The sequence below is a fragment of the Stenella coeruleoalba genome (genome assembly GCF_951394435.1).
Source record: "Stenella coeruleoalba genome assembly, chromosome: 14".
Classification (NCBI taxonomy): domain Eukaryota; kingdom Metazoa; phylum Chordata; class Mammalia; order Artiodactyla; family Delphinidae; genus Stenella; species Stenella coeruleoalba.
Genome location: NC_137160.1, coordinates 47,855,181 through 47,883,103, shown reverse-complemented (window position 1 = coordinate 47,883,103; position 27,923 = coordinate 47,855,181). Strand labels below are relative to the sequence as shown.

The following is a 27,923-nucleotide window of genomic DNA, read 5'->3' as shown; positions in this document are numbered from 1 at the left end:
ACACCTATCCACTAGGCCTATTCACTACGTTCTGGGCTCACTCCAGCTCTAGCAGGAGGACAGTGGAGGTTTGGGGCAGTTTGTGTAAGGATGATGGACTCTGGTCTTTGAGGACACTCTGACAGGGTAGATCAGGGGCAGCCTTCGGCTGAATTCAGAGCAGCTCTGCCCAGCAACTCAATAGTCAGGTGTGGAACACACAGAGTGTAGCCCCCAGAGTAATCTGGATTGTATTCCCTTGAGGGGATTACACTGTGGCATCGCTGGGGATCCGAGAGTGAAACTCACACGTCTTCCCACTGCCTCTGGCTGGCCTTCCCACAGTACCAATGCCCGGGGACCGTGGAGATCTGTGGATGAGAGGGAGCCACGGCAGTCCTGCCTGCTGTCTTGCCATTAGTGCTGTTCTTTTGACCCTTGTACAAAGGCAGTAACGGCGGCACCAGGGCTTTTGCCCTCCTTACCGACCTTCAGGCATCATTATCATTATTCTCCATTGTCACTTTTGGTTTGGTAAAGTGGCCAGCCCCATGAGCCAAGAGGCAAGACCAGGAAAAGGCCCAGGTCATGAGGCCACCTGACAAAACGGAACGAGGACGCTAGATCCAAGTTTAGGAAAAGGCACCAGAGGACACCCGGGGACGAAAAGATCCCAACGTAGGTATGTAACCGGTGACTTGACCTCTGCTGGTCAGCACTAGTTTCTCTGAGTTGGGCTGGGGAGCCCTCTGAGCTCCTTGAAAGACCAGGAAGCCCATTATCGGGAAGCCCTGTGAGCTGCTGGCAAGAACAGGAAACACCCACCGCCCTTACTCTCCTCCTCCCTCTGCTTGTGAGGGGGACCTTAGGTGATTCTTTATCAACCGAGGTTCTGCAGGCTCTCCTCCTGAGATCAGCACAGAATACCAGCTTCCCCAATGATCTAGTGAGTACCCCATGGGACTCCCTCGTGCTTCTAGCTCTCAGCCAGCAGGAAGTCCAAAAACTCCTTTTCAGCCAAAAGCTGTCCTGCCTCAGACAGCTATGCCACTCCCTAATGGACCAAGTTGGTCGGGAACTAACGTGGCTAAGCTGCTCTGGCCCAGAGGCCATCCTGTCTAACCTCCTGTGGGACATTCTGACTGAGGAAGGACTATGTCAAGCACAGGCTGTTATAACTTCAAGGGAAACCCCCAACTGTATCAGAGCCCATGTCTATTGGGTCTCTTGAGGAATCCATTAACAGTTGCTCGTGCCAAATTTCCCAAATCAGAAATCTTATTTGAGTCAAATCTTGTGGTATTTGTATGCCAACAAATCACTCCAGTGACCCGTTCAGTACCTGGAAACAAATCCACAACAGGACATCTAAGTATAGGAAACAAACGTCCAACGTACTGAAGGATAGCCCATGAGGATGCATCTTGCAGAACTGGAAGTTTTTCAGGTATCACTGCCTGACCCCAAAACATTTAATCTTCCTGTATAACACAGCTTGGCCCCAATACCAGCTGAAAGATGGGGAAACGTGGCCCGTCAATGGGTCTACTAATTGCCAGCCAGGGTCCAACAACCCACCAGGAAAAGTACTCCCTTTGAGGCTGGTCCCCAGTGGAGAAGAAGGGCTCATCCAGGTTTGTATAACTGGAAAATTCATAGTAAGGTGTTGAGGGAAGATACATCCAGAGCCTCATGCTACTTTCAGACTAGGGCATCAAGTGATCCCTGATAACAAACCCAACTGGGACCACTGAGACAATGGAGAAGGGAGTAGAAGACAGAGGCCAACCCATTATAAAAATTTGATCCTAAAAGGGAATCTAGGCAGCAGGAAAGAAACTGTCGATTGGAATGAGATAAAGGAAATCAATCAGAAGCCAATGGAAACCCTTTGGCAATCCTAGAGCACCTAGGGAATGCCTACCACTGACCCTGAGTCATTGGAAGGGAAAACAATCCTGAGGTCATATTTCATTTCCCTAAGCACCCCCCCCCCACCGCGATATCAGGCATAAACTTCCTACCTCTCGCCTGGTCAAGGTTGCCTACCAGGTATTTAATAACAAGACATACAATAGCCAGGACATGGAAGCAACCTAAGTGTCCATTGACAGATGAATGGATAAAGAAGATGTGGCATATATATATACAATGGACTATTACTCAGCCATAAAAAGAAACGAAATTGAGTTATTTGTAGTGAGGTGGATGGACTCATACAGAGTGAAGTATGTCAGAAAGAGAAAAACAAATACCTTATGCTAACACATATATATGCAATCTAAAAAAAAAAAAAAAGGTTCTGAAGAACCTAGGGGCAGGACAGGAATAAAGATGCAGACGTAGAGAATGGAGTTGAGGACATGGGGAGGGCGAAGGGTAAGCTGGGACCAAGTGAGAGAGTGGCATGGACATATACACACTACCAAATGTAAAAGAGCTAGCTAGTAGGAAGCAGCTGCATAGCACAGGGAGATCAGCTCAGTGCTCTGTGACCACCCAGAGGGGTGGGATAGAGGGATAGGTGACCACAAGAGGGAGGGGATGTGGGGATTTATGTATACATATAGCTAATTCATTTTGTTATAACGCAGAAACTAACACACCATTGTAAAGCAATTATACTCCAATAAAGATGTTAAAAAAAAAATAACAAGACATAGAGGAGGATAAAAAGGCCCAGAGGCAAGCCTACCCACTGGCTGTTGCCCTCCAATGTAAACCAGTCAGCACGTGAATCTGGACTAACCACCCACAGAGATTCTTGACTCCAGCGAGTAATCCCTGGCTCCCATCAAAAGAGAGCAGCCAAGGAAACTTGGATCCAATCAGTGCGCCATATGTAAACAAGAGGGACACTGGGAAAGAGAATGCCCTCGCCGACCCGAAGGGGGATGTAAATGACAGATCCCAGCCACTACACTTGAACACAGATGGTCCAAATAGGTTAAGAGTGACGGGGCTGGGGGCTCCTAAGCTGGCACACCAATTGACCTCCAAGGAGCCCCAGCTGACACTGGGGAAAGCCCGTTGAATTCTTAGTCGACACCAGTGCCACTTACTGGGTTCTGAAAACCAGATCGAGTAGACCCAGTCACAAGGGTTGTAAAACTAAGGGGGTATCAGAGAAAGCCTAGGAACAGGCATTCTTAGAGCCTTTACAGTGCCATTCCTTCCTGTTTGTACAAATTGGAGATTGGTGTCCCCTTCGACAAAGGGCATAAGATGATAATATTAATGGTTGAGCGCAAACCTCCTGAGACAGAGCAAGTCCATCTCCCTGGAGGAAATCCCGAGGTCTGAGCCCAGGGACGGGCGGGCTGAGCTGCAGGAGCCAATCCCATGATAGTCCATCAAAACCCCGGACATATATGGCCAACAGAAAAGAGCACCCCCTTTGTCAGGAGGCCTTATTGGGCACTGCCTAACTGACCAGGACCTTGTTAGATCAGGCCAGCCTGTCATCTCCCCAATCTCCCCGTAAAGAAATGTACTGGGGAGTACCGGGTGGTAAAGGACCTCAAGGCAGTCAGTGAAGCACCTGAGGATATACATCCAGTGGTCCCCAATCCCTATACCCTGCTGGCCGCTCTACGTCCACCAGGACCTGGTATCTGTGTTTGATTTACCTGAAGCTTTTCTTCTGAAAAACAACAAGACAACAAAAACTACAATACACCAGGGATATTCAGGCCCCGGCAATGAGCCTCGACACCAGGGCACACTCGCGTACAGGCGACAAGATCGAGATACCTGCATTTTTAGGAAAAATTTGACATGTGACCATTATTCCTTTCCTAATATTTGGGCCATGCATCCTAAATTTTCTGGCATCCTCTGTCGCCAAAACGTTAGACAAATGGTCGCTCAGAGAAACAAACAGTGAGGGCTGAGGTCTGGGGGCAAACAAACAAATCTAAAGGCAGCTGAGGAGAAGGTCTGCTCCTCCACCCGCGGTTATGACGACGCCCACACTCAGCAGGCAGCGGTTACATAAGACGCACCTGCGCCCCTCAGCGTCCCTCGAGAATGAGGAGCAGGGCAAAAGGCAGAGGAGAAATTTGTCACCAGCAAAGATGATTAACAATTTCCGGGGAACAGAAACAGAATCTCGGTAATAAAGTCTAACCTTTTTTTTTCCTTTGCGCTTAGGCTAGTTTCAGTGGCTCACAGGATGCTGCTGGCAGAGGCCTCGCACCTGGCCCTTCAGACCAGACTTCCTCATGCAAAATGGCTGCTCCGACAGCTCAGCTCGGCAGACCGTGTTCAGAGGCCGTGCTCGAGACACCTCAATCCAAGATGGCGGTGGCAGGCCGTGTGCTGAAGCACTGCAACCGACACTGCAGTCTGGAGCCAGGAGCTGCACAGCCGCGCCCGCCCTGCGAGAACCCCCTAGCCCCGCGAGAATCCCCTAGCCTCGCGAGAAACCCCTAGCCCCGCGAGAACCCACTAGCCCCGCGAGAACCCCGTTCCCCCGCCGCGAGATCCCTATAAAGCAGCCCCGCCCACCCCTGTCTGGGAGAGCGTGTGCCCCGGAGCGAGAGTATGCATCCTCCTATTCTTTGATCAAGGGATAAAGGTTGGCTTGAAGGATACCTTGAAGGAGGACTCTTGTTGGGTCACGACTTGAAAGGTTTGGTAACATTAATCATCAGCCTTCTGTTTCCAACCAGTCTGGGGTCTTCCTGCTTGTTCTCAGCATGTAGCCTCCACCTGCGTGGGCGTCTTAGTTCTTGCAGAACAACTGAAAGGTATGTGTCAAATTGTTATGACTATCCCTTGAGGAGAAACTAGGTCCCTGTTTTATCACTGAGCTCATTTCTTGACTGCTTTTCCTTTGTTTCTGCATTCCCTCACTTCCCTAGAGAGTAACTCTCTTGCCTGCTCTTTGGTACTCAGAAAAGGCCTAGGAGACTAAAGGCTTTTTCCTGCAAACAAGAAACAGGGTACATGGAGGGGCTTTTGTACCCAGGAAGGTCCCCCCAGGGTCCTGCTCAGTTTCAGTCCCTTCTTTGCTTTGACACTTCTCAATGCTGAGGGGAACAGGGGTGGGACAAGAAAGGGAATGAAGTTTTGGATGGAGAGGTTCATCATCAACTCAGCAGGGGAACTCGGTTTTAGGGGGACTCGGTGTCAGTGGCAAGACACATAGACAGTTGGGGAATGTTAAAGCTGGCAGTGTTAAAGGTGACTATAAATATTATCAAGTTCAATTCTTTTCAAACTTTGGAAACGGAATTCCGAAGAAATGCCACCAGGAGTAAAGGGGAGACCGAGCATGTGACTCAGAACTTTCCACTTCAGCTTTAAATGGAACAGCTTAAATTTAATGTTTCATTATTAGGCTTCCACAAAATGTTTCATAAATTGTTTAAAGGGTCCTCTGGGAAACAAAACCCTGCTCAAAAGCAGTATGCTTATTTACAAAAGCCACTAGATGGCCTTCACTTTCTTATTGCCCTCATCATCTTGGTCTGCAGAAGCAACTCCATAAATGTTGGTTGAATTAAGGCACTTGCCCAAGACAACACTATTGGTCAGTACTAAGCTTGGACTGGAACCGAGGTCTCCAGATTCCCAGCCCAGGGTTGTGACTGCCATTGTCACACTGCTTTCAGTTATTAGGGTCCTAAGTTTAATAAATACTTGCCGAATAATTGCACTAACCTGCTTCATGTAAAAATTGATGCACACTTCCAGGAAAATATATTCAGCTCCATCGTCATGGTTGGTCATGGCTTTTACAAGACCTAGCTTTGAGTTGAGATGGGACAGAGGGTTCCCTCGGTGGTGCAACTTGGAGAGGAGTGGCTATGGCAACACCATAGAGAACCCAATTTCCACATCTTTTTATTTTTTTAATTAATTTTTATTGGCGTATAGTTCCTTTACAATGCTGTGTTAGTTTCTACTGTACAACAAAATGAATCAACTATACGTATACATATATCCCCTCTTTTTTGGATTTCCTTCCCATTTAGGTCACCACAGAGCACTGAGTAGAGTTCCCTGTGCTATACAGTAGGTTCTCATTAGTTATCTATTTTATACAGGGTATCAATAGTGTATATATCCTGTTTATCACAGACTTGTGTTCTTTCAGTACAAAATTTTGCATCATCAGAAGTCCCTTTTTCAAATGCAAAATGTTCCTGGGTAGACCAATTCATTCAGTCATTATCAAAATGAATTAGAACAGTGATTCAGAAAATTGCACACAGCCTTTATCTTGGGCTCTCCTTACAAAGCAACTTCTGATTCAGTCATTCTGGGGTGAGGCCTGAGCTTCTGCATTTCAAACAAGATGCAGGTGCCGTGATGCTGCTGGCCTGAGGACCAGTCTTTGAAACTAAGAAAACAAGTGTCCAAAAAAGACCTAGGGGGAATAGAGCACAGGCATAAATCTGGTGGCAGAGCTTCTGCATGAGTTCCACATTCAGGAAGGCCAGGCCTTGGGGGCTTCTAGCGTGGGAGATTCTAAAAATTTTCTAAGAAGGGCCTGAGTGTGGTCACGAGGCGCAGAAAAGGCAGGGCACCAAAGACTGTTTTACTGGAAGCTGGCTAGTTTGAAAAAGAAAGTACAAACCTGGGTTCAGCCAAGGGAATGGGTGAGTCTTATAATGAGCCATCTCTATGCTTAGCACCCACCTGGGCATCCACAAGAGCCTGGAGTCCTGGATTGTTTAATAAGACCCCCTTCCCAGGCTCCCTCGACTTTCAAGTTAACACCTCACTGAGGTGACTAAGCTGTAAGCACGCACTGGAGTCTCACCTAGCTCTGCCGCAGCAGCAATATCAGGATTGGAGATGATCTTCATAAAGGCTGGGGGACAGGAGCACTTGCTAAGTTGGTTTCAGTGAGACTTTCACAAAACTCCTTAAGCAGTTTGCCTCGTAGCAGGCAATATCCAGTCTTCCTCCCTCTGTGGCGTTATGCAGGGGCTTGGAGTTTCCTTAGCCCCAGCTTAATTTTTACCAGATCCCTACTGAGCATACACAGAAGCAATCTTTTTAATTGGGCTATTTTTTTTAAATATATTTTGTACTTTTCTTCTTTTTTAAAATTTAAGCAAATACTATTGCAAAAGGGAGATGAGTCATTGGTGAAGTTTGAAGTTTTGTCAGGATTTTTTTAAGGCATTATGGTAAATATCTTTTCTCTTTTAGACCTATACAATTTAGAAATATATCCATATTTTTTAAGGGTGGGGAATATCTTTGTATAACAAAATAAAAACTAGCTCTAAAATAATTTCCCAAACTATGTTATATGTAAAATTGCATCATTCATTCCTTTGCCAAATAAGGTGTAATTTTAATTTCTAGAAATGATAGTTATGTATTTTGTCCTCATCTTGAACACATCTTTTCTCTTATTGAACACATCTTTCTCTTATTTTATTAAAAAGAAACACCCCAGATTATCTTAATTATTTGTCAGCCACAAGCTTGAGACAAACTGGAGCTAATCTCATTTTTAACTTTCTGAGTTTGTTGACACCACTTTGCATTCAATTAGTTAGCAGTTAGCCCTCCTTCTCCCAGAAAAAGAAAATTTTCTTGTTGGTGTTCAGTACGTTCTGCAGGGCTGTCTTCCTAGTTCTCATCGGCACTTCCCATGTTGAGGAGTCTTTCTACTTCTTTTTTCTATCACTGCAAAGTTAATGTTATTTTAAAATGTCCCCCGTCAGAGCCTAGATTCTCCTGAGGAGCATATTCCTTTCCATGGAATGGGCATTTTCACAACTTAATATCTTATATTTGATTACCATCGGTGCATATTTAAATGTTGTCTTGCTCATCTTGTTTATTACATATATGTATTAAAAACTAATAAGAGCAAAATAAGACAAAAAACGAGCATTTCATTTTGGCATCCTCCCTACTACAAAACCCTGCAGATGTTTGGCTGCCTGTGATATATTTTGGAAGATGGAATTTGCAACTGTTATAATTAAGCAATGCCATTAAGTCACCCGAGAGTACATTAGAAAGTAAACTGGTGCTGTGTGCTCAGGAACCCAAGATTATAGGCTGAGATCTCTATTCAGTGTCTGAAGTCAGCTCCCTTCAAATTGATTCTGAAATAAAAGGTGTTATTTCTATTCCCTACCTCCAGAATACATAAGTGTATTAAACATGTCCCTTATATTGATTTGGCATGCCAGTTGTAATCTTGAATTGTAGGAGAGGAAATGTTTTCGTAAATAGTGCTATTTCTATTTTGCTACTCCTGTTTCAGTGGTAATGGGCAAGAGAAATGCGTAGGTCTGGATTATTTCCAGGGATTTGGCTGAGATCCATGAACTCAGCAGTGGTTTGAAAAAAAAGGAAAGAAAGAAATCAAGAGAAAGAAAGGAATCCTAGCACTTCCCATTGCAGTTAGAATTAGATGAAGGTAATGTCACATCTCAGACTTTTCCCTACATAATACCATCTGGAAAGAGACAATCAAATCCCAACAACCCAAAATACAAATCATCAGCAATCTGACTAGAACATTGATACAATAGTTGTTCACCAAAGCAGCTTGAACAACCTATAATCCAATAAATTTAGAATATTAACAATTAAAAACTTGTTAATAATTACCTAACAAAATTAAGCTAGATAATCTTGAACATAGCACCATGCTAAACTCCTCTTCGACAGCAGTTTAAGCTGACTAAACTAAGACAGGTCCAGCCCCTTGCTATTAGCTACCCAAAGTATGGTCTTAGGAACTCGCCCCTTGCTACTCCAGGTATGGTCTTTGAAGCAATATTATAAGCACAGTTTGGGAGCTTGTCGGAAATGCACAATCTTAGCCCCACCCAAGACCTACTGAATCTGAATCTATCTATCTCTATATATATATTTTTAATTACTATTTATTTATTTGTCTGTGCAGGGTCTTAGTTGCGGCATGCAGGATCTTTAGTTGCAGCATGTGGGATCTAGTTCCCTGACCAGGGATCGAACCCGGGCCCCCTGCTTTGGGAGCGTGGAGTCTTAACCACTGGACCACCAGGAAGCCCCCTGAATCTATATTTTAACAAGATCTCCAGATGATTCATTCACATATTTAAGTAGGAGAAGCACTGATCTAGATCCTTGGCTTCCTACCTGTTTTCAGGGACCCAGGTCCGCCCAAATTCACAAAGCCTTTTAGTCACAGGACAGGTACCACCTTTTTCTACTTCCCCACTGGTCAGTCATTTCCTTGAGTTTAATGATGTGGCTGATCTCCCTAAAGTCACACTGCATTTTGGCAGTTTCCAAGAATGCTTTACAAATACCACCCATCTAGAGGATTGGATCCCCCCTCTTTTCAGTAGAGCTGCTTTTACTGAGCTCCTCACAGAAACATTAACAAGATATTGATGCTATACATTTTCAATTTAGTCCTCAGACTGATCTTTCTGCACCTGAACTGTTGTCAGGATGGATTGCTTTTCTGCCCATACCTGACATATGCCTCCCCTGATCTAACAATCTGTTGCAACTTGGCAGCCTAAGTTTATCAAGTTTTCTATTCTTCTTCCAGTTTTTCTTCTATAGATACTACTCTGCTTTTCTTCTTCATTTGTCTGGGTTCAATTTGGTTTTGCTCTGAGAGAATTGATGCAAAAGGAAACTCTTTGTAAAATGACATTGTCCTTTATAGATATGGCCTATCAGGAATGTGTCCTCCCTACGATGACTCCAAAGACCTGCTTCCATGGCCTTCTCAGGCTCCCACTTTTTCACTCTACCCATCAGCAGAGGTGGAACAGTGTTCCCATTGTGTGTGATTTTGTTGGAAGATTGCAAAGGATCTTGCATACGACCTGAGGACATATACCCTCTAATGAACTTTAAGAAAAAAGAAAAACAGGAACTTTAAGAAAAAGGAAATACAAACCTAGCTACATGAGGTCCATTGCATCATGTTCATACAGATACAAAAAGATTTAACTATGGCAAAGACCAATCAATCACTATGGTAACTAGTATATCAACCAAAAGGCCAAGGTCCGCTTTGTGCTCCAGGTAGCCTCTGTAGTTTCTTCTCCTCACCCACATATACTTGCTTGTCAGTTGCCTCCATGATTACGTTTAATCCAACATTTTGCTACATAAGGTTTGCTTTTATTTCTACTTGGCAATTTTAGTTTTGCTTTGACTTCCAGAAACTCAACATTATGAATCACTTGAGCAAATAACGAGCCAATAAACACAAATCCAAGGGAAATTTCTACAAAGCTGTCTTTGACTCTATTTTCACACAGAGTGAAATGTTTCTTGTCATGGGATAATAATCTGAGAAACAACATCTGGCCAGATCCACAACTTCGTTTCAAATTGCATACTATTTTAATATGTTAGAATAAACATTTCTTTATGCAGTCAGTATCTATTCAGTGCCTACTAGATGCAAGAACAAAAGAACAAAGGAAAAACTCATACAGTTAAATGATTTTTTTTCTTATTTCTTCAAGCCTGTTCTTCTCAAATCCATCAAAAGGGCCTCCTAGCTAATTGAAAGGTCTCCATGGCTTTCCGTACTCCTAAACAGCTCACATCAGCCCTGGGAGCACTATCAATTCAGAAGAGGCCTTGAACACTTTTCAACTCCCCATGGAGGCACTCTCGCAAGCATCTAGAAGAGAGAGCTCTTGATGGCAAATCAAACATAATTTTAGTTAATATGTTTCTTAGTCATCTCAGTTTAATTTTTGTCCTCCCCCCCACATGAACCATTTTTCATACTACTTCCAATGGTAACAATTTCCCAGCCTCTTGAAACTATGTGCTTAGCACTGTGGGACCTAATCAGGTTTTCTAAGCAGCTCCATGCTGTGCTCTCAACACTCTGGGACAATGGAAGACAACTGAAATAAACTGGGGGAAATGTTTTTCTTTCCCTATTCCCAAGTATGCAGTTGGTTCTCAATAAGTTTGCTTCTGATACAGTAGCCAGGCATAAAACCCTGTGATCATATTGAGAACCACTGCCCCCAAGATGCATCAAAAGGTGCTGAGAGACTTCTGATACCAGATGGGGGCTTGCACAAGACCAAGGAGGGGGCACGCCAGAGAGCAAGTCTCCATGCTGGATGCTGGATCTGTATGTCATTGGCTGAGCAGAGAGATGTACATGAGCAAATAAAATCTCATTTTGTTGAAAAGCCCTATTTGTTTCAGCTACCTGCTCCAATTTGGGCTGTTTTCCAATTGAGATGTCCTTTAACTTGGAAGAACTCTTCCTTCTATTTTCCTAAACATTCCCTGATAAATTCTTCTCTTTTGCATATGGTAAGTTTTTTGTCTCCAAGGCTTTTCCTTCTAAGCTTCCCTGGAGCTTCACACAGCCTCTTTTAGGAGATACCATAAGAGAAAAGGCAAACAGAATTATAAAGTTGAGACAAATGCTGCCTGATTCTAAAACTAAAAACAAGATTCAGCCATCACTATCTAGAAAAACAGACCCTATTAATAATAATATGATGCTTCTGATACATCCCCTACTTTATACTTTGTAAATTAGTCTGCCATTCTCATCAGTCTCCCCTCAGGGTTGGCGAGAAGAGCACTGGCGCCCCAGGTAATATTTTTTTGGCAACCCCTCCCCAAAACAACAAAGCCAGTCCCCCACTGCTCTCTCCTCTACAGTCCTCAGGTTGCCCCATCTCTCTAATTGGTATTCATCCAACACGGAACAGTAGCTATCAGTACTTGATGATTAACAGCCTTGTGAGACCTTGTGGTAGCAGCAAGAGTTGGCTCTTGTATCCACCATTTAAAAGGGATGCTTGAATGTGAGATTCTTGTTTCAAAGAGGTACAGATGGATGGCATTGTGTTTCTACCACCTGAATGGGTCATGGGAGCGAGGGATGTGTGGTGGAGGACGTACACCAAAATCCCTCTGTGCAGTGTCCCTCCCAACATGGCTATATTCTGGGGAACTTTGAAAGCTTGATCTGATTCTACAATGCTCAGACATTAATAAATCACTTGACTGTTTAGTCTTGAGACACCTGTTTGTATTTCAGAGGGCCTTCTGATCTTTATGTTTTCTCCATATTTTTTTTAATAAATTTATTTTATTTTATTTATTTATTTTTGGCTGCGTTGGGTCTTTGTTGCTGCGTGCGGGCTTCTCATTTCAGTGCCTTCTTTTGTTGCAGAGCACGGGCTCTAGGCACGCGGACTTCAGTAGTTGTGGCGCACAGGCTTAGTTGCTCCGCGGCGTGTGGGATCTTCCTGGACCAGGTATCGAACCCGTGTCCCCTGCATTGGCAGGTGGATTCTTAACCACTGCGCCACCAGGGAAGTCCCCTCCGTGTTGATTTTTGTGCAGTCCAAACCTCTTGACCCCCGCCTCCGCCACCAACCCCAGATTTAGGATTCCTGACTCTCTGCATTCTGCACCAACTTCACTGAGTCATAGGAAATTGGATATTCATCTACATTTATGCTAGAGAGTAACCCAGAGTCACATATAGAATTAAACTTCTTTTCTGAATGATCCTAAAGGTCTCTAGTTACAAAGAATTTTGCATGTCAAAATGATGATCCCACCATGTGGGGCTCTTGGCTTTGCACTGGACTTGGGCACTGGATTGCAGAAACATGTCTTGGGTCTCGTGGAACTACCGAGTATGTTTAGATGGCACCAGACTTTATAAGCCACAGAGAAAATTGTCAGTGCTCTTGGCTACTGGTGTACATTTTATAAATAATTGTGGCAGAGTTTTAATTCTTTAGGACTTGGGGGGTTTGTTATATTCCATTTTTCATTATTTGTTCATTTCCATGTGGCCTTATTCCTGCAAACACAATTTCTTGAGAAATGGAATTAGGTCCAGATTTAGCAAATACAAAAGGATGATTTGTAACATTTCTCTCATAAACTGGTTCTGAGCAAAGGCAAAATGAACTCATTTATACTTAGTGGAACATAATTGTAAATTTACACATAAAAGTTGAAGGGAAAATTGATATTTGAATTTCACTGGTCTCTACAGTTGCTCTCCTAACCGCTTTAGGGTGATGAGGCCCCCCTCTTTCGGTCAGTCTTATGCCCAGAACCCCACAGGCCCCATCTACTGACTAGAGGAAGCAGTGACTAAGTGGCCCCGGAGACAAGTTCCTCTCATTAGAACTATTTCTTTTTCGAATGCTTCAGATTCACCACTGTGCATTGGTTCTATAGAGTGACTCAAGGAGAAAGGAAATGGCTAATGTAAAAATAACTTTTTGAGCTATTCATATAATTATGTTCCCTCTGCCTATAATACTCTTCAAGCAGATTACAGGACACAATGGCTCACCGCCTCACCTCTTTCAGGTCACTCAATTGCCACCTTCTCAGGTAGGACCTCCCTGACCGCCTGTTTTTACATTGCAGCCCCTCCACCCCCAAACCCTTATCCCTCTCTGCTTTTTCTCCAGAACCACTGTGCAAGCACACAGACCATCAGACACAGACACACACACACACAGGCACACACACACACACACACACACACACACACCCCACTAGGATGCAGGCGCCATGAGGAAAGGGATTTTTGGTTTTTTGGTCACTCCTCTATCCCCAGTTCCCCGAATAGTGCCTAGCGCAGGAGAAACGCTCTGTAAATATTTGTCGAATAAAAAAGGAATACAAATCCATAAACAACATACATATAAACACAATCTCAGCCACATTATCTGTGTAAAGTTCACACTGTAATATTCACTTTTCCCCTAGACTTTGCCTCATTAGGACTGAGCCTGTACCTTTTAACCTGTTTTCCTCTCTATAGAAAGGTTTGAAGTGAGAGAAAATGCATTTCCTAAACTCTACACTTTACTGGAAGTAATTAGTTGAGCTCCTTAAATGACTAGTCTGTGCCTTTATTTCTTCAACAGGCTCCCTCTTCAACTCCCGAGTGCTGAATTCAGTCCCCACCACACCACATAACAACCCTGAAATTCTTCTCACTCAATCACTAAATCCAAGTGGATGAGTTTTCACTTTTGTGTGTGTCTCTCTCTCATGGAGACTAAGTGGTCTCCCTCATGGAGGTTACATGCTGGTGGGTCTTACCTCACTTTAATTCATTCTCCACAATGATGTCAGAAGGACGTTCCCAACTCTTTACTCGTCCTTCAGGTCTGAGCTGAAATGCCACGTGCTCAGGAGAGATTTTCCTTATCCTATAGACTGGGTTGTATGCCCAGGTCAGATGTCTTCCTGGTGTCCTGCCTTTCTTCATTATGGTCCTTACCGCTCTTAAAACTGCTTAAGGATGAAGTTAAACCAAAGTATAATATGTGGCTTTTACTGCTCACTTCTGCCACGTGCTCACAATTCATCCCCATCGTGGCAACTTATCAAACCCCCCTCTCCCACCCAGTGCACTGCATGCTCTCAGCTCTCTGGGCCTTTGCTCACAACAGGAACTGGCATTTCTTGAGGCCTGTTATGAATCAAACATGGTAACAGGTGCTTTTAATATATTATTTCATTCAGGACTTAAAACAATCTGAGAACTTTTGTTTTAATGGCAGTGGACAGAAACCCTCACAGAAATTGACTCATGCATAGGGAGATTTGATTCATAATAGTAGAGTGCAGGAGCAAAACGGGGGTCAGGCCTGACCTCACTGGGGTGACAGGGAGGACCTTGGCACTCAGTTTCCCTGTTCTCACTTCTGAGATCTGCTTTCCTTATATTGGCATTTCTGTGGGATTCAGATGGCTGTAGAAGGTCTAGCCCAGTATAATTCTAGGTTCAAGCCTCCCCAGAAAAAGTAGCGAATCAAAAAAAGACTCAAAATTGAATCTTGCTGGCCCTCAAGTGCCCATTCCTGGACCAGCCATTGCCATCGGGAGGACACAAGGCATTGAGTGGCCCAGGCTGAAGACACACATGTCTCCACTTGAAGCTGGGAGTGAACCCTGCCTCATGAGTCTCACCGAAAGATAAGAGACAGGTGGTTTCTCCAAAGCAAAATTAGCATACAGTTATAACAAGAAAAGGAGGTAAATAATAAGTAACAAAAATAACTAACACCCAGTATACAACCCCATGATCATAAATAATGCTTTCCTCTTTTTTTTTTTTTTTTTTTTTTTTTACAGTTTTGGCAATAAAGGTCAAGCCACTTGGCCAGGATCACAAAGGCCAGGTCTCTCTAGTATGACCAATGCTTCCTAACATCTCTCTTCTCCCTTCGCCTAGAAGGTTCTTACCCTATTTCTTCACATGCCTAACTCCAAGATGTGCTTTGAAACTCAGCTCAAGTGTGACTCTCTTGGAAGCCTTTAGAGATGCACCTTCTCTCCTACCCAAGCTGATAAACTGAAACTCCACTGAGCAATCCCCCTCCTCCCATAATTTCCTCTCTGTTCTCCTTAAGCCTTGACTTCTTATTTGTCTTCACCAGAAATCTGTAATTTATTCATCTGTAGAACCCAGTGCTTGGAGAAGTGCTAAGTTTGTTGAATAAAATTGAGCTATCAGGGTACTTTAAATGTCACAAAACCAAATGAGATAGGTTATCAGCTCCATTCTATAGGAGGAAACCGGAGGCTCTGACAAGTTATGTGTAACTCGCATCCTCACAGGGTCTTGGGTGAGCCAGAATGGGAACTAAGTCACCAAGGGTTGGTGCTAGGGCTAGATAACTTAGTTCAAAAAGGCTAAGATTAAAGTGAGTTTGAATCTAGGTTCTAAAGAATGCTGGGAGTTAAGAGGGGAAAAAGATAGAAAATTAGGATACTTGGAAGCACATGGACATAAACCTAGCAAGAAGGGGTCTGGGTAATTGCCACACAACAACAGAGCTGTTCACATTATCTCCAAGATTTATATTTACTGGCTGTTGTGTGGGGTTGGTATGAAAATGTTGAGGAAAGGACTCAAGTGGAGGTCCTCTTCCTCAAAGTCAAATGCCGTTAACATTTTTTTTTATGTTATAAAGCTTTTGGTTTCCTTAATCCATTTTATGGATTGTAGATGTCATTCTCATCTAACAGCTTAATTAATAACTTCCTTGTGTAGCTCAATCTGGAAAGATGATTAGGAATCAGGAATATTTACTGAAGTAATTCATCTCCATGTTCATGCTAGTAGCAAAAGGGCAGGGGAGGAAGAAGAGAATTAGGATGTGTATGGCTTCAAATACCATGGCTAACGGGGGCACCCTGTGTTTTCTGGAATTCAACAGGGCCATCCTTTGCTGTCTAGTCTATTTCTGGAAGAGCAGCTGAAGAGCTAGCTGCTAACGTCAGGTGCATTATTCTTACCAGGCTTTCCAAGAAGGCACTGATGCAGTGGGCAAGAAGACTGCCTTCCAGGAACGGTGAGTTACAGAGAGAAATGACCCTATGTTTCCTGGGAGAAGGTAAAAATGAGGGGAAACATGAGTAAATACGACACAACAATATTTGGGCCCACTAATAATGTGACTTGGAGGACTTTTATATGATTCCTGTTTTGGGGAAACTGTTTTAAAATCTTTCACTGGCCAAGGCAGACCTGGTACTGTTAGCTAGACCGGTTAATTTTACATCTGTTCTAACACAAATAGCCAACAGGCATATTATTTCCAGATTCCTAAAATTTGGTGAACAGCAGTGGAATTAATTCTTGATTACACATGAGAACATGCTCTCCCCCTACTTAAATCCCATCGTGTTTTTCTCTTATAGATGGCACACAGCAGAGCTGCTTTCACAGTCCTTGATTTCTTACTAAGAAAACCTGATCCTTTTGAAAACTTGAACTAAAAAGTTTTGGAGTTTCTATTATATGATTGCTATAAAAATTGTGGAATTCACCAAAACTGTGATCCTGGATTTGATTTAGATAAGCTCCCAATAACAGAGCTAAAGTTATTAGCTCTGTTAAAGTTTGGTTTTCCTCATGGAGTTTACTCTGAGACTAGATTCTCTATCCAAGTCCAACCCAACTAGGGGAAGGGGATATATATATATATTTTTTTAAGTATTTCATTTTGTTAGTTTAGCATTGAATTGAACACTATTCAGATTGTAAGAATAGCAGAATATCACTGGAATTTAGGCCTTCAGAGAATATGAAGATGAATTAATTATAGTCCCTGCCCCCAAGATGTTTATAATCCAACAGGAGGATAAGACAGCGGGCTTACATAAGAGAGCTTCAAACAAAATATAATGTAGATTCAAAAGAAAAATATGGGTTGAGAGCTAGAGGTTGTTGCATTTGAGAAGGTTCTTGAAGGATTTTATGAGGAATATATTGAGGTGAGGGAGAGGAATACAGAGTTGTGGAGGATATCTCAGGGAGCAGGAAAGCATGGATACTCCCGTCCCATTGCCCATGGTCCTGAACATTGATCTATAAGAACTGCATGACTTATTCTTCTCTGAAAAACCAAACTGAGTGTTAAAACTGCTCCACAGACTTTTAAAATTTTACTCTGTTTTAATCATCACTGCCTTTGATCACCAATCAGTAAGCAAATTCTTAATTTGGGCATAACAATCAAAAGAACCAGAATAAATCAAGCTAATTTAATGACTAATGTAAATATACTGGATCTTCTATTCATGATTCACTTTGTTATTTGCCAGTTGACTCCAAAGTTGTGGTCCAGGAATAGACAACAGGTAAGGATATCTCAAAGTCAGAACCTGGCTCTCAGGCCATGCAAAGGTACTGTTACATAAGGCCTCTGCCTCAGCTTGACCAACGGATGATGCAGCAACCACTCCCTTAAGAAATATTTGGAGTGACTATTTGTGAAGTTCTGTCACCTGATGTTCATCTTTCCTTTCCCACCAATATATCTTTCCATCAGTAATGTGCAGAGTAAAAACAAGCATAACATAATATACAAGATCGTAACCCAGAAGAACTAACTATAACCAAGGAGAGGGGCTTCATCTAGTACGAGAGATGCAAGGGCTTAACACTTGAACTCTGAGATCCTCAAGTGACCACCTTCTATATCTCTCTGTGTTGCCCTGCCTATAAAATGGGGCTAACTCAGCTCACCTAGATAACTCACAGACATGAAAGGAAGATTAATTATTCAGGGTTCCTTGAGTGCTTTCAATATGAAAAGCACGGTGTATGTCACAAACAGAGGGCTGTAACTTCAGGGGAGGGGAGACAGTCAGCAGGCACAGATGAACATTTAAAAAACAAAGGCCCTATTCTCATGTAAATACGCAATAATAAAGGCTATGGAAAGAAAGCTGCAGGAAATATAAACAGAATATTTTCCATGAGGAGTCAGCAGATTTTATCAAGTTAATAAATTATTACAATAGAGTATATAAAATCAAACTCATGCAGAATCAGACCAGAGAATATCATGTGTGGCTGCTGGGATTATCTGGTGGGAAAGATCTCATTGATTTTTGTAGAGCATTGGATCTGAGAGATTTTTAAATTAGGTAAGGATGATGACCCAGTTTGGGTGGGAAAAGCTTAGAGGTTCCCAAGGAAGAATACAGCCCAAGAAGTAGTCTCTGGAGGTACAGTTATTTTTAACCTTTCAGACCTGCATGACATGAAGAGAATTCTTAAAACTGAATGCAAAAAGGAAACATTTTAAGAACTTCTGTATCCATTTCTCACTGTCATGATCTGAGCAAAGATTTTAAAAGGACAAAGTTTATTTACAATTAAATAGGGATTTAAGGAAAATAAAATTCAGGTTGCTTTTTTTATATTTACCAGTATATGAGGGAACAAAATTGGGTGAATTTTCTCTTGGCCTGTGATTTGACTAAGAAAGCCCTGTAGGAAATAAAGACTATAAGCATCAAATACAAAATGAGGTAAGTATGCCAAATTAAAAAGTCAGTGGAGACATTACAGGAACACTAAAAACTTTAAAAAGACATTATTTATCAGTTAGCTATTGCCAAAATAATGCTGCATGACAGACAACCACAAAAACTAGTAGCATATAACAAGCACTTGCTCTCATGGTTCTTGGGCTGGTTCTATTTCACATATGAGGCTGGACTGTTCCATATGTCTCTCATTCTCCTTAAACCAGGGAGCTAGCCAGGGCATGTTCTCCTCATGGTTCCAGACTTCAAAACTGAAACTTCCACTCTATTCTGCCAGCCAAAGTGAGGAATATTGCCAAGCCCAAAGTCAAGGAGCAGGGAAGCACACTCTTTGTGTTATGAGGATCCAGAATGTGAATGCAAGGAAGGATGAAGAACTGAGCCCAAGAATTCAAGTAGAATTTTGTTCCAAAGTTATATATCAAAAAGCTCTGGAAAAAAAAAAAAGAAGTCCAGAGACAGAGATCAAGGTGGACCTGAGATACAGAAGTACAACTTTTAACAAAATATTTATGAAATGATGACGTGTTCAATTTCTTTTCCATCTATGTGTATATGTTCACTTGGGCATATAATTCTAATGGCTGACATCAATCAGTTCTCTTCTTACTGATAAAAAGTCTAAGGCATTTTTCTTTTTAAACTTAAAGAACTTCATAATGGCTCTATAATATGGAGAGCTTAGCTTCTTTGAGAAGCATTCGCCACGTACTGAAAGGCTTTGATAGTGTCATTTCTGTATATCACAAGTAAACTCTCAAAAAGTGTTCTACCAAGATACTGTCTTCAACCGTAGAGGTGAATTCCATCTCCACGAATTTTGGGAGAGTTTCAAACTAATGAGGAGTGGAGGTAGCAGCCCCAGAATTTCTAAACCATCTTCAACTCAATAAAATGTCCAACAGGCTCTTAGAAAAGTTAACTACTAAACACATTTTTAAACTCAACTACTGAGAGAATATTTTCCACTTGCAATATCAACTGTCATAATGTCAGTTTTCATCTTTTATCACCAGAATTGGTTTTTTAACCTTAAAATATAACTTTAACCCATCATATAGAAATAGTGATAACGTTCTGTGTGGGTAAAGAAACAAGCACTCTTGTACACAGTTGACTGGGAAATAAACTTATGCAGATTTTTGGAAGGCAGTCTGGCAGTGTGTATTAGTTAATTTACTGGTATGTAAAATTATCAGACCCTTTGACACAATAATTCTAGGAACTTACAGATAACTTTGATAACTTCTAGGAACTTACCTAAAGTAATTAACTAAGTAGAAAAAGGAGTATATATTGGATGTTCCTTATCATATTGTTTATAGTAATAAAGAAGAATCTACTTAAATTCTTATCAATGGGGAATTTGTTCAATATCATGGAATATTAGGTAGCTATTAGGGTAAAACTAATCATGTTAAAATATCCAAGATGTAGTACTGACTGAAAAGTAGTAGGTTAAAGACCAGAATATTACATATAATATTTTGCACATATTCATATATACATGTAAATTCCATATGTGCTTACGTATGCATGAAAACTTATATACCAAACATTTACCAGTGATCGTCACTGGGAGGAAAGAGTTGCTTTGGTGCAATAGGAAAATGGTTACCTTTTGTTTTTCTTCACACACTCCTACGTTATTTGAATTAGTATGAAGAATATGTATTACTTTCATAGCCGTATTCAACAACAGAAAAACCTTTTCAACTTTTTTTTAAAATTATTTATTTTTGGCTGTGTTGGGTCTTCGTTGCTGTGCGGTGTGCACGGGTTTTTTCTCGTTGCTGCGAGCGGGGGCTACTCTTCGTTGCAGTGCGCGGGCTTCTCGTTATGGTGGCTTCTCTTGTGGAGCACGGGCTCTAGGCGCACAGACTTCAGTAGTTGTGGCATGCAGGCTCAGTAGTTGTGGCGCACGGTCTTAGTTGGTCCGTGGCATGTGGGATCTTCCTGGACCAGGGCTCGAACCCGTGTCCCCTGCATTAGCAGGTGGATTCCTAACCACTGTGCCACCAGGGAAGTCCCCCTTTTCAACTATTTTCACTTTCTCTGGCCTCAAAAATGCCTTTTCTAGTGGTTTTCACTTTTTCTGGCCTCCATACCACCTATATACAGTCCACCAAAATCCCCCATTTGCAGGAACCAAAATATTCAGTTGAGCAAAATGTGTTACTGTAAAGTTAATGAAAGGTCAGTGGAGCCTGCACAACTAACTAGCCATCAGTAGTTCTGGGTCAGGTGCTGAACCCAAATGTGCTTTGGTTGAGGTCTGGTTTGTCTACTAGTCTAGACAGTGTCTACTTTTGGTTTAAATATCAATAGCTACAATTCTGGGTTCATATCTGGCTAGGATTTCAAAGGCAGTGCCAATAACCCCAGTTATCTCCTACTTAATTGGTATCCATTTCACAGCCACGGAAATAAGTCTAAGACACTACTGGGATGTGGCAACACACTCTTTTTACCTCCCTGCTTCCAAAGATGAGGTTATCTGCCACTTCCCTGGCCAGGTCTCCATCCCAAACCATTGCCACCCTCTTGCCCCAGTACAAGAGACTTGGCCTGCCCCTCGTTGAAAATGGGGCTGAGTGAGGACAAAAGCCAATTCCAACCACTCTACCTGATTTTACTTACTGTGGGTACCTTGTTGCAGGCTTTACCATACTTCTAAATCACAGGTCTCTAACCAGATTGTGTTCATGCATTTTTTTCTCCATGCTTTTCCTACACTATCTCCTTTCATTTTCCCTCAGGGAGGTTTTTCTCCCCACTGGCCCTTCAAGAGGCAGTTCAAATGCAGTCTCATTCACGTGAAAGTCTTTACTGAAGTTGTAAAAATTTACATCCTTAACTCTAAGAAAACGCTTCACTCTCTTCTGATCTTGCCCATACTTTCTACTTCCGTCATTGCGTGAGAACACACTGTCTCGTCCTGTAATGTACTGTGTACATTTGTGCCTTCACAAAAGGTAGTAAGAGCCTTCAGTCACTCTCACCATCATCCTCATGCCTCACCCTCTTCTGCTTGCATTACACTTATGCAGCAAAATCCCAACACTGGGTCAAGCCAGCCACCTGCCCTTGCACTCCTACACTGAGACTGCTGAGGAATGGTTAAATAGCAATGCAGAGTGCTGTCAGGGTCCAGTGCTGTCTCCAACAGTAACTGGACCCTGACACTGCCCAGGGCAGCCTCTCTCATACTGCCTACATGTAGTAGCTGCTCCAAAGCTTCCCACCCTAGTCAAGTTCTCTGCCCCCACCAGGATCCTGCCTACCCTCAGCAGTTAACTTGGATTGCTCTTAGAGAGACAGCCCACTCACCAGGACCTGTCTCAATCTCTTCTCCCTGCCATCTCTCCCCACCTTACACCTACGCATGGATCCACACTACAGTGGAGGCTGCGGTGCCCAGATCCCCTTACTGGCAGGTGCTTTTGTCCCTCAGCTGCTCTGAGAGCTGGTTGTTTAAAATTCACAGCTATTGCCTTCCCTGGAGAACTGCCCTCGGACCAAGACACACCTAGTCTCGAAGGCTATGACTGACTCCCCTGGTGGGCAGACCTTAACCGATGAGTAACTGACACAGGGGGAAAGGCCAGTCTCCTGCCTCAAGGTGGGTAACCTTGTGCTGCAGCCCCTCCTTCCATGATCAGACTGACATTAGTTTCCAGTCAAGATCACACTTTTGCTTAGCTTTCTTCCCTACCCCATAGAGAAGATGCAGAGTAGTATCAGAAGAGGAAAAGATTTTAGGAGAAAAATGAGCTCTGTTTTTGACATGTTAAGTCTGAAATGCCTATGATATTAAACTTCAAATGTTTAGTAGGCAATGATATTGAAGGTTTCAAGAAGTGATGTGCTGGTAAACATATAACTGGCTCTTGGTGGGGAAGGGGGAATACATGCACACATACGTACATAAGTTTTTATACATTTTCCTGATATGAAAGATGTGTGGTGCCTAATTTACAAATAATAATAAAGTATGTAACACTCTATTGTAAATTCCATACCACCAATCAATACTCACAAAATGTTTTTGTTGACTTTTACCAAGTGCTTGTTGTATCATAGACAACCTATAAGTGCAATTGACAAATGACTGCAGTTATGGTCTATATTTATGTTTATTTTATTTTTTTTGCGGTACACAGGCCTCTCACTGTTGTGGCCTCTCCCGTTGCGGAGCACAGGCTCCAGACATGCAGGCTCAGCGGCCATGGCTCACGGGCCCAGACGCTTCGCGGCATGTGGGATCTTCCCGGACCGGGACACGAACGCGTGTCCCCTGCATCGGCAGGCGGACTCTCAACCACTGCGCCACCAGGGAAGCCCTATATTTACGTTTATTTTAAGAGAAAGTGAAACAATGAAGATGTTGGTCAGAATTTCTCTTGTTCATCAATGATAGGAGTAATTTCTTTGCTGAACTGGATAATAATTTTTGAGTATTTCCTCAATTTTTTGGTGTTACAGTGTTACAGCTATAGACATGACACACTATTAAGCTTAATCTGCATTAACATTTTCTCAATCACCTTCTTAAGTCTAGACAGTCAACAAAACAATAAATTAAGCCCTGACTTGAAGTATTTCCCAATTTCCATGGCATAAATATTCTCACTGTGGCAGTTTTCAAGTTACCGAGATGATATTACTGAATGCGAGTTGGAAGAGATGTGCAGCGATACACCACTATCAAGTCCTTTCAATATACAAATACAACAGACATCCCAAATCTCAAGAGCATTAATAGTTTTAAAATGTAGAGAAATTGTTAGGAAGTAATGAGTTTTAAGTATTTACTACCTCTGTTTTTACTATAATTTATTTTATCATAAATTTATAATGAAGGCTGGGTTTAGCAGCTGGCTCACAAAATTCCTGAAAATTGGTAGTTCCCTGGCAGTCCCGTGGTTAGGATTTGGCACTTTCACTGCCATGGCCCAGGTTCAGTCCCTGGTCGGGGAACTGAGATCCCACAAGCCACATGGGTCGGCAAAAAAAATAAAAAAATAAAAATAAAATAAAATCCTGAAAATTTAACAGTCGGCTCTCCTGAGGTAGTACAAGCTGGCTGCCGCACACCACTGGTTTAAAGTGAAGTTGAGAGGTCCGGGCTGAGACGTTAAGTGTATAGATACTCGTCAGACCAGGGATATGGATGAAATTCCCCCAGGACGAATATATTTAATAAGAAGGTAAGACAAAGTAGTGAGGATGAAACCCTGGAGGAAACCAGCCTTTAAAGGCAGGTAGTAAAAAGTGAGCATGGGGAGGAGATGAGAAACTATGAAGGAGTAAAAAGGGTAGGAAGCAGAGGGCGGTAGGGGCAGGGCAAGGGCGAAGAGTGACATAAGAAACGGGGTGGTCAGCGGTACGAAATGATGCCAACAGGTGATCACAAGGAATGAAAAGTACCCATTCATTCACGGGATCATTTGTTCACTCATGCAACACTGAGAATTCATTTTTGCTGAGCACTCTGGAGTGCTTGGAAATCTAATATATTAAAGTGGGATCTGTTAGCCTTACTTGAGGCTGAGGACCAAAACACACTCCAAATAAGGTGCTAGCCCCCTTAGACAAGGTTGGGGGATGTAGCAGCCTGGTGGCTGACTCACGCCAGGAAAAAGGGTACACGTGAGAGGTGGGCTCAAGTGGTCTACAGCCAGAGCAGGAGGCTATGTTTGAGAAGTAGAACCTCAGAACCATTGAATGCATCCTAAGAAGGTTCTGCCAGAGGGCTAGGCGGTCTCCGCAGAAAGGCTGGAGGTGTATGTTTGGATGCAGAGATTACAGCTACCCATTTACTGTATAAAATGTTCTTTCCTTAGTTTTTGTGACATTTCTCACATTGTCTCACTAATGCTCCGTATCCACCCACTCCCCCCTCTGCTTACCTCTTTAGGAGTTCAGTCCTCCTTATGTCACCGAGACTCCTCCATAAAATTATCTTCAGAAAGAAATACTACTTCCTAGTTTGAGTGGAATACACTATATTTCATCTAATCTAAGACTCATCTTAGATCTGAGTGTCCAAACTGAAGTGATGTAATACGGCTTATCCTTTTCAGCCTGAATTTGCATACATCTTCCTTTCTCCACTGTGGCAAACTTATTGATGCGTCAGCCCAAATGTGAGTGTACAGATCCCACCCATGCTAACCGAGGTGCTCCAAGGAGCTCTTGCTATCTATTTTTCACAGAAGACAAATTATTAATAATAATAAAGCCACGTCAGAAGCCCATCACCCCTCATGTAAGGGAACTGTCTACTAGAGGAAATGCTTAGAAGCCAGAAAATGTTAATAAAGGAAACAGGTTTAACAGGCAACTGGATTGAACATGGTTGAGTGAATATTACGCAGTAAGGAAAGCCATTTGGAATGTAACAGTATGTTTGTGGAGGGTGATACAGAGCGGGGGAGAAGCACGAGGAAATAAAAGGAGCATTGTTAAGGTAGAATTGCCATGCAGCCAAGGCTACGAGAGAGATGTGAAGTGGAGAGGCCGAAGGAACACATGATGGTAAGATCATTATATGTATCATATAGTTGGCTGTATGGGTGAAGGAGCAAAATAGCACGTATTTTCCTAGCAAGTTGTAGAATCCTAATGGTTTAGCTCTGGGCACAGAATAGAGGATAACAGAGACCAGTGAGGAATGTTGTCATCAGTGTCATCATTCTTCCCACAAAAATAGACTCTCCTAAGGAGACATTTTTTTATTAACAAGGGGAAATAAGACAAAGTTAGCTTTGCTTACCATTTTATAACTACAAAATTATTGCAGTACTCTAATTCATTAATAAATCACCAGCATAACCAGGCAACTACCCCTAGCGTACTTAAAAATGAAATGTATCCTTCTGCTACACATCTTAAGTATAGACATTGAAACAGGTTCACAATCCCTTATCTGAAACTCCTAGGACAACATGTGGGCATATACAGTATCTTACATTGGCACCTCAAGCAGAATCTGAGTCAGATAAAGACAGACTATAAATAACCTCACCATAAGTCAGGCCAGGTTTTGCAGCCAGATGACCTCAGGATAGGTCAGGATGGGGGAATTGTGGAGAAGGCACTGTGGGTCTGTTAAAAACCTGACTTTTATTTTAACCCATCTGTTTTATCACTTCATTTATGTTTCCTTAATTTCTGCATACATCCTAATTCATAACCAAAATTCCTGATAATTCAACTAATATTTATGGAACTCCCATTACATATTAAGCATTATTCCACGTACCGTGTGACCAGCACTAGATAAAACCAAAGTCTCTCACTTTGGGGAGCTGACAATGACTCCCGTTGGGCAACAGGAAAATTCATAGATGAGCTATAAGTGATTAAAGAATTCAGTTTGATTGTTAAATCTTGTCATGGCTCCTAAAGGGGCCAGAGACCACATCCCACATCACACCCATCATATTTTGTGGTATTAATGCCAAATGTAAGAATTTTATGATTAGGCTTGCTATACAGCTTTTTTATAGTATAGTTTTAGCAAACTATTTGGAATATACACCACATTTGTAATCATACTCCTCTCTTTCTAAAACTGCTTCTTGTGCCTTAGTATTTTTTGTCAGATTATAGCTTTATGTTATTTTCAAGAATGCAGATTTGGTTCTTTTAGATGATCCTCTGTTTTTTGCCTTATTAGTTCATGATCTTATCTTTATTATTCCCTTCAAAATTCTTCCTTATATTGTTTTATCTGCATTTAGTTTTGGCTTCCTCATCCATATTCCTGAGTTGAATTTATTTTCCATTTTTTTGTGTTTTTTACATGAAGGCACTTAAGGCTATCAGTTTACTTCTAAGAACTGTTGTATCAACACCTCACGAGTTTTTGATATTGACAGCTTTTATTATAGCTCAGTTCTAAATGTTTTAAATTTCCACTGCAATATTCTCTTTAACTACAGATGTTTATTAATAAATTTTGAAGGCTCCTGGCACATGTACTGTTGTCAGATAGTGACTTCTATAATATTGATTCTTTAAAATTTGATCAGACTTCTTTTGTAAATTAGCATAAGGTCAATTTTTGTAAATATTACATGTACTTGAAAAAAATGTATACTCTGTCAGGTATAGGATTTTATATTTACCTATTAGATTTTCTGCATCAAGACTATCCAGCATGGTAGCCACTAACCAGCTGGGGCTACTGACCACTTTAAATGTGGCAGATGATGTACTGTAAGTATGAAATACAAACTAGATTTCTAAGACTCACTATGAAGAGAATGTAAAACATCTCATGAATCTCTTGAAATAGCATTTGGGGCAGTTTGGGTTACATAAAATATATTATTAAGTTTTCCTGTTTCCATAATTTTAAATGTGGCTACTAGAAAAAATTTTAATTACATATGGAGCTGACATTACATTTCTATTAGACACAATAGTTCTCTATCCTTATTGTTGTCTGTTTGAGCCGAGATTAAAATCCTTTCACTATGGTTTTGGAGTTTTACATTTTTGCTTGTAATTCTCGGTTTTTGCTTTATATATTCCAAAGTTATTAAATCTTAAGTGGTTTTCCTATTTAATTAACTTCAGATCCTTTTTTATTCCTATTATTGCTTTTGCTTATAAATTCCACTTTGATACCAATATACCTGTTTATTTTCTACCTTTTTGTTATATTTTAGTAATATCTCAATAAGAGTTTAGCAGGGTTTCCCAATTTAATGTCTTTTTTTTTTTTTTTTAAGGTCTTTATTGAATTTGTTACAGTATTGCTTCTGTTTTATGTTTTGGTTTTTTGGCCACAAGGCATGTGGGATCTTAGCTCCCTGGCCAGGGATCAGATACGCACCCCCTGCATTGGAAGGCGAAGTCTTAACCGTTGGACAGCGAGGAAAGTCCCCAATGTCTTTTAATAAATAAGCTTAATCTGTTTATACTTATCGTGATTGATGTATTTAGATCTAATTCTATGATATGCTTTTGTGACTTTTTGCCACTCCCCCCCCGCCCTCTTTTCTTCCTTCATTCCTTCCTTCCACTGAATTCATACATTTTCTCTATTTCTCCTCACTTTTTCCTCTTCCTCCTTCTTTCCAGGCTCTTAAACTTATAAAATATATTTGTCTTTTTAACATGAT

The 27,923-nt window shown here is 41.8% G+C and overlaps 2 long non-coding RNA genes across 5 annotated transcripts in view; one reads left to right on the top strand and one right to left on the bottom strand.

Annotated features, from left to right (window-relative positions):
* LOC307196813 overlaps positions 1 to 4,357 on the bottom strand; it is a 372,865-nt gene extending 368,508 nt beyond the window's left edge. The window contains exon 1 of the long non-coding RNA XR_013831230.1: positions 4,109 to 4,357. This is a non-coding gene — a long non-coding RNA (uncharacterized lncRNA). The remainder of the gene's footprint in view (positions 1 to 4,108) is intronic.
* A 136-nt stretch (positions 4,358 to 4,493) lies between these two features.
* LOC307196793 lies at positions 4,494 to 23,883 on the top strand. 4 transcript variants are annotated; one of them, XR_013831228.1, is made up of 5 exons: positions 4,497 to 4,558; positions 4,653 to 4,730; positions 12,131 to 12,215; positions 16,164 to 16,298; positions 16,648 to 16,758. It is a non-coding gene; the product is annotated as an uncharacterized lncRNA (long non-coding RNA). The 4 variants fall into 4 exon arrangements; XR_013831225.1 differs by lacking the exon at positions 16,648 to 16,758 and adding an exon at positions 22,950 to 23,883 and having other exon boundaries at positions 4,494 to 4,730; XR_013831226.1 differs by lacking the exon at positions 16,648 to 16,758 and adding an exon at positions 17,554 to 18,302 and having other exon boundaries at positions 4,494 to 4,730.
* Positions 23,884 to 27,923: the final 4,040 nt, after the last annotated feature.